This window comes from Oxyura jamaicensis, chromosome 2 (assembly GCF_011077185.1).
Source record: "Oxyura jamaicensis isolate SHBP4307 breed ruddy duck chromosome 2, BPBGC_Ojam_1.0, whole genome shotgun sequence".
Taxonomy (NCBI): domain Eukaryota; kingdom Metazoa; phylum Chordata; class Aves; order Anseriformes; family Anatidae; genus Oxyura; species Oxyura jamaicensis.
Window position 1 is genome coordinate 70,321,481 of NC_048894.1, and position 6,215 is coordinate 70,327,695.

A 6,215-nucleotide genomic window follows, 5' to 3' on the forward strand; every position below is an offset into this window, starting at 1 on the left:
TTTTTTTTTTTTTTTTTTTTTTTTTTTTTTTTTTTTTTTTCCCCACATGTCTTTTACTTTGAAAAACTTAAAATCCATCTAGATTCAAATTTGGACTTACCCTTTTCCAAAAGGTCTGTTTCAGTTTGCATTTCTGTGGGAAATTTCTTCTGAAAAAAAAAAAAAAATCTTTGTGATTTCTTTTCCTCTGTGTTAGAATAACTGTAAAACTCCAGTAATTTTGAGCAAAGACTTAAAATTTGGCAAGTTTGTTACCCTTCCATGGAAAATTCACTCAGTAATTATTAGGCGAAATGTCATTCCTTGGAAAAGCCTAGAGACAGTTGCTAGCTAAATATGATAAAGACTCTATCTGTACTAACACTCTTCTCTTTCTTAGCTTTATGTAACTTACCCTCCAAAGCTTCTTGGCATATTTTTGCCCAAAGTCATAGGAAAACCTAAATACAATTTCTGCCAAAACTACTGCTTCTTGATGTGGTATATATTGTATTTCCCTGCACGTAGAAATGCTCATAGTAGGAAAACAATCCCTTCTTTGCTGTCAGTGATTCCCTAGCATCAACTTCAATCCTGTATTTTTTGGTACAAATCCAAATTTATGGGCTTTTTTTTTTTTTAATTTTATTTATTTATTTTTTTTTTACTATCATTTTTCAGCAACTTTAAGTGTAGGTACATCTCACATTCGGTAAGGGTATAAAGAAACACTGTTTAGGCTGCAGTTTACTAGATAAGTTTTGTGGCAATCATTTTCCCTTCTTTTTAGTAGTGTTGTCAATGAGGATGCGTAACTGGGAGGTACCTGAGGGATGTCACAAGGAAACTTCCTGCTAGATAGTGCATTGTTAGGTTTGTAACCAAGGCCATCTGAGACACCAGCATCCTAATTAGACAGCTTTATCTTTCTGACTGCATAGGATTTTTTGTGCGTTAACTTTTCTATCTGAGCAATTGCTTCAGGAGAGCTACCCCAATAAAGAGCGTATTCCAGAACATTCGTTTTACTTGTACATAGGCTATACTGATGTTATTTACACAATGCCAGTCAAGATTCATGTACTTTAAAATATATACCTATTTTATTGCAATGTTGTAACTACAGAACTGAGGAATGAAGAAGAAAAGAAGAGGCCTACATACATACATCTAATTGAGAAAAGGTGAAATGTGTAACTCTTCAGGTCTGGAAGACTTACGTGCCAGTACAACATCACTTCAAGTTCTGCTGCTCAGATCTCCAATCATATTTCAACTCTTCTTGTTGCCAGAAACTTGAATTAAGGTAAAATACCACAGATTCTTTTTAAACTTCAGACCATGTTGCTGGTCCTGGTTATAACACAGCCTCACATAAAGTCATATTTGCACAGGTGAACTGGGCATCTAACTCCTATGCAAAAGCAGGAACAAATCGCCGAGGGCAGGGGCGGATAAAAGCACTTTAAGCTGGTTTGGCCACCATGAGAAAGGTTTGTATAGTAAAGCTGAAGGACTACAGGAAAGAACACAGTAACTAATAGGCTATGAGACAAACAACTCTGAATCATTTGCAGTAAGAGGACTGTATGGGAGAGATGTAGATTCTTTACTTGATTTCAAATGGATAGTAGCTGAGAAAGGGACCTCAGTCCTATACAAAGTAGCTCATATATACCAATAGGCAATGCATTGAGAGAAATCAATGGAAATGGATAAAGATTTTCACATTAGTTCTTGGGGGCTGAGACAACCTGTCAACCTTGGTGTTGTTCACCTAACCTCCTTCAAAGTCTATCAGTTTTCTAAACAGTTTCACTATCAACATGGAATTTAAAGCACTCTCAGTAATAAAATCAGCTGTTTCCTGAGGAGAGCTACACCTGAGGAATGCCTTGTGTCAGAACACATTCAAATCTGAAAGATATACTGTAGGCATTGCATATTGGAAGTGCCATAGTCAAATGTTCAAAGTTTTTACAGCTAATTCTTCTTCAGTCTCTAACATTGCATAATGTTTCCAAGACAATGCATTTAGGTATGTAAATCAAACAACTTGATTATAAAAATAAGTTCATTTGAGCAGAAAGGCAAGTGAAACAAATTATCTTAAACTTGCACTTTTAATTCTTTCCTTCCCTAGGCACATCAATTTTTAGAATAATCTGGGTATGCACCCTGTTTGTAAAGCATTTTGAAATATTGGCTCTTAAACCTGAATCATTGCTTTCAGGGCAAATGTTCCTGGAGGAGCTCCTGTAGAATGCAAACAACACACATAAAAACTTCTTTAAAATGGCTAGACTCAAATTCACCCTATCCAAGTGCTATTTGGGTTTGATGGCTGCAGCATGTTACCATAAGCCACATATTTATTCCAGTATAAGCCTGTCTGCAAACACTTTGGCTTGTAACTGGACTCCACACCTGTTGTATATTTACAAATTATTTTATTTGGGTCATCACCTGGTTTTGACTCCCCTCTCCTTTTCCTATTCAATTTGGAGTCCTGTGGATGGATTTAAAACCATCCATGAGGAGGCTCAGCATTAAAACTTGGATCAAGATGTAAAAAAAAATAAATTAAAAATTATGACACTGATGTCACATATGTATTTTTAAGGAATGGTGTTTTTAGAGTGTCTTGATCAAACCATCTCAGTTTTTTAACATAAACTTTGTGTGTATCCCTAGTAAGTTATAACTGTAATACTGCAACAGAGAGTAACAGATACAGGTAATCACCACAATCCACCTTTGTTATATATGCTTATTAGAAACAATAATAATAGGTAAGTACGTAATTTGTGTAGTTATAACTTGAGGTATTTGGAAAATGAGCATAATTTGTATCTCATGCCATTTCAACCACTCATTTATATGCTCAGTCTTATCCACAATGGGACCTCAGCCCTCTCATTCTGGAGCTGAAAGCTCATTTCCTCAGCACAACATTAAAGCACTTCTTGATCCCATAACCACTTATTCCAGAAGCAAGGAGACAAAGAGTATCTATAGTTCCACAGAGTGCAAAGGTCATCTACCTGACTGCAAATATATTGCACAGATATACCCTATAACATGATGTGACATGAAAACAGGAGAAGGGAGAAGCTTTCTACTTCTTGTCTGATAGGATGGTCCCCACTGAGATGATCCCTCACATTCTCTCTCTCTTTTTTTTTTTTTTTTTTTTTTTTTTTTTTTCCTGGGGAATAAACTAACAGTCTTTGTTGCTTAGCATACAACAATTAGATACAAACTCAGGTCTATAAGTACAGCACCATTTTATTCCAGTATTCATTTTATTCCAATATTCTTCTGATACTAAGTATCTTTCAGTTGTGAAGAAAATTACCTGTCTTCAGATGGATTCTCAGTCTTAGCAGACTACAGCAGTCATGCGAATGATCTTCTTTCACTTTCTCAGACTATTCCAGTGATGCTATCTCATGTCTAGAGAACATCCCTGACTAGCAGCAGCACCTTTGCTGTCTATCACAAGTCCCCTCAATGGACTTCCATTGCGGAAATAGTGTAATGCCTCTATTTTTAAATGTATAGCTAAGAGACGGTGAGTCTTTGCCCCTTGGAATATGTGTTAATCCACATGGCTCTTGGACACATACCAGTTAAGAGTTCCTAACAAGTCTGGTAAGGACAGTCTAGAAATTAATTAGGAGGATATTCTTTGTAGTGGTCAGTACTCTATTAACTACAGGAGAAAAGAAGAAAAGTAGGGTGAGAACTTGGCCATCAGTAGACTTCATTGATTAAACAGAGCTTGTTTATTATGATCTACTTGTAGGCAGTCTGCCTGAGGTCATTGAGCTTTAAAAATGACTGCTTTAAAGCTCTAATTTTGCAAGCTCATGTGGTAGGTCGATTCTTGATAACACATGAAGCCCCATTAACAGCACAGGGATTTTGTGCAGGTGTAAGAACCTTCCCTAGAGAATCAGCCTTGTAGTCAGCTGCAAAGCTCATTGTTGAAATAAATTATTTTTCAGTTACAAAGTATGTAATTATCCTACACATAATAAAATTCTCTGTACATCCTTTGGAGAATTCTGATCTATTCACTGGAACATGTTGATTCCTAATGCCAGTTATAAAATCACAAGCACTGACATCACAAATAATTATAGAGATGAACTGAAATACAGCTGTAAAAAAAGTTAATGGGTCATGGGTGTGCCATTTCAGTAGTGCTGGTAGATAAAATGTGTTTGTACTATTTCAATCTTTAATTAGGGGGAATACAATTTTACTGAGAACTAGACTCATTGTGGAGTTTGAATTTTATTCTCAGTCTTTTCACTTCCCAGAGGGAGTGGAGACTGTCCTTTTGAAAGTGGATAGGAGCCTCCTCCCTCCTAGCCTGGCTTAGTCATTTTCTCTGACTTTGCAGAATTGTGACTTATATGAAGTCATAGAGAGCCAATGTCAGAGCTGCAAATAGTTCTTCCATTCTGATCTGACTATTAGACCAGTGTTGTAACAGTGCATTGGATCAAAGGTAGGTGTGTTCTGAAGAACCTTTCTTATCAGACATTTAATAAATTTTAATACCATGTTGCAACTAAATTGGCATGCTTATGGAGTAAGACTCCTTTGAGAAAGCTCTAACTAACAAGCAATGGGAAAGTTACTTATTAAAAATGCACTAAAAATATCACAAGATATTATTTTATAATTCCCTAATATTTTACATAAAGGATCTTTAGCTAAAGATAACAGAAATTGCTTCAAAAATTCCCAAAGTATTTTTTTCTTCTGAAAACAGGATTTGAGATTCATGAAAGAAAAACATTATAGTCTCAATTTTCTGCCTCATAGAAATGAACTCAGGATATTTTTCAGGCAGCTCAGTTAAATTTTATTTACATTTCCTACGATAAGTGCAGTGAATGGTTTGTCTATGAAGATTTCCCTAACATCCAGATGGCCATTGTAATCTTATCTCTGAAATACTACCAAAATGTTTTCATCATATTTATCTTTGGCCAGGGCCTGGTAGCCAATACAAGTAACAATTACTACATGAATAAGAAAAAAAAAAAATCTGGCTTCACTTCATCTCATTTTAGTTATCTAAAAGTTAGTTATTAACTCTGAGTTAGTCACATAGGTCTCCCTTACAATCAAGGGATAGATCTAGGAACTTCAGTAAGGGTTCAGGCAATGCCTTCAGACATTTAATCTGCATTTCAATTAATTATTCCTGAGAAGTGCCAGTCTCTCTCTGTTGACTATAGAGGGAGCCTTGACAACTTAGGTAGTCTGGCTTTTGCATGATTGATATTAGTGAGATGAATCCCACCCTTACAGGAATCAGAAAGACAGCAATCTATTACTTCCTAACACAGTGCCTTCTGATTTTTTTCTTTTTTTTTTTTCTTTTTGTGGGTGTCACATTGGCCTATTATTCCAGCTGTGTTGATGCTGGTAATTTTTAAAAATAAAAATAGCATAGAAGTATCCATAACTAGAAGCCTTGCTGCTCTCACAGATGTGTTTTGCAAGACAAATAATAAAAGTCCTTATCCTGTTTGTTTTAGCCCTTTATATTTTCAGTCCCCTCTAGTTAATTTTGAATTCTTTAAAATGAGTTTTTGTAAGGATATCAAATGATGGTGATGATTCCAGTTGCCTTCAAGAGCTTCAACTAAAGAATGTGCATGTGCGCAATGTATGGAACTAACCTCTGTGAATGTTAACCTCAATATCTATGTTTTTTAACTATTCTGTACATCTGAAGCCTATCCAACACAGATGATTCACTTGTCTCAAAAACTGATGACACAGAGATGTCTAAACTTTGGTCTGCCAGGGATGCATTATTATTCCATGTATTGATAAGTCAAAAACATTGTAGAATAGTAACATATTGTCCATTGTACTACTAAACTGTGCTTGTGGCTAATACGTTAGAGTGAGGGAGTTAAGAGTTTTATCATTGTTTTCTCTGTAAAAATAAAAATGGAATCAGAATTAGGATTTGTCTGACTGGAAGTAGATGTCAAGTGTCTGTTTTTGAGCTTTTTGTCCAGACTTCTTTTACATTGAATGGGAGAGAAAATAACACTCCTAGATGTGATTTACTTAAGCATAAAGTATGTATCTAAAATAGGTCAGATTAATTATTTTCTAAAAGGTCTCCCCCCTTCTCCCCCCTTCTCCCCCCTTCTCCCCCCTTCTCCCCCCTTCTCCCCCCTTCTCCCCCCTTCTCCCCC

The 6,215-nt window shown here is 35.9% G+C and overlaps 1 long non-coding RNA gene across 2 annotated transcripts in view; it reads right to left on the reverse strand.

Moving 5' to 3' along the window:
• Positions 1–6,215, reverse strand: part of LOC118161352 — a 47,279-nt gene that overhangs the window by 15,253 nt on the left and 25,811 nt on the right. For both annotated transcript variants that reach the window (XR_004747962.1, XR_004747963.1), the window contains one exon: positions 101–149. This is a non-coding gene — a long non-coding RNA (uncharacterized LOC118161352). The remainder of the gene's footprint in view (positions 1–100; positions 150–6,215) is intronic.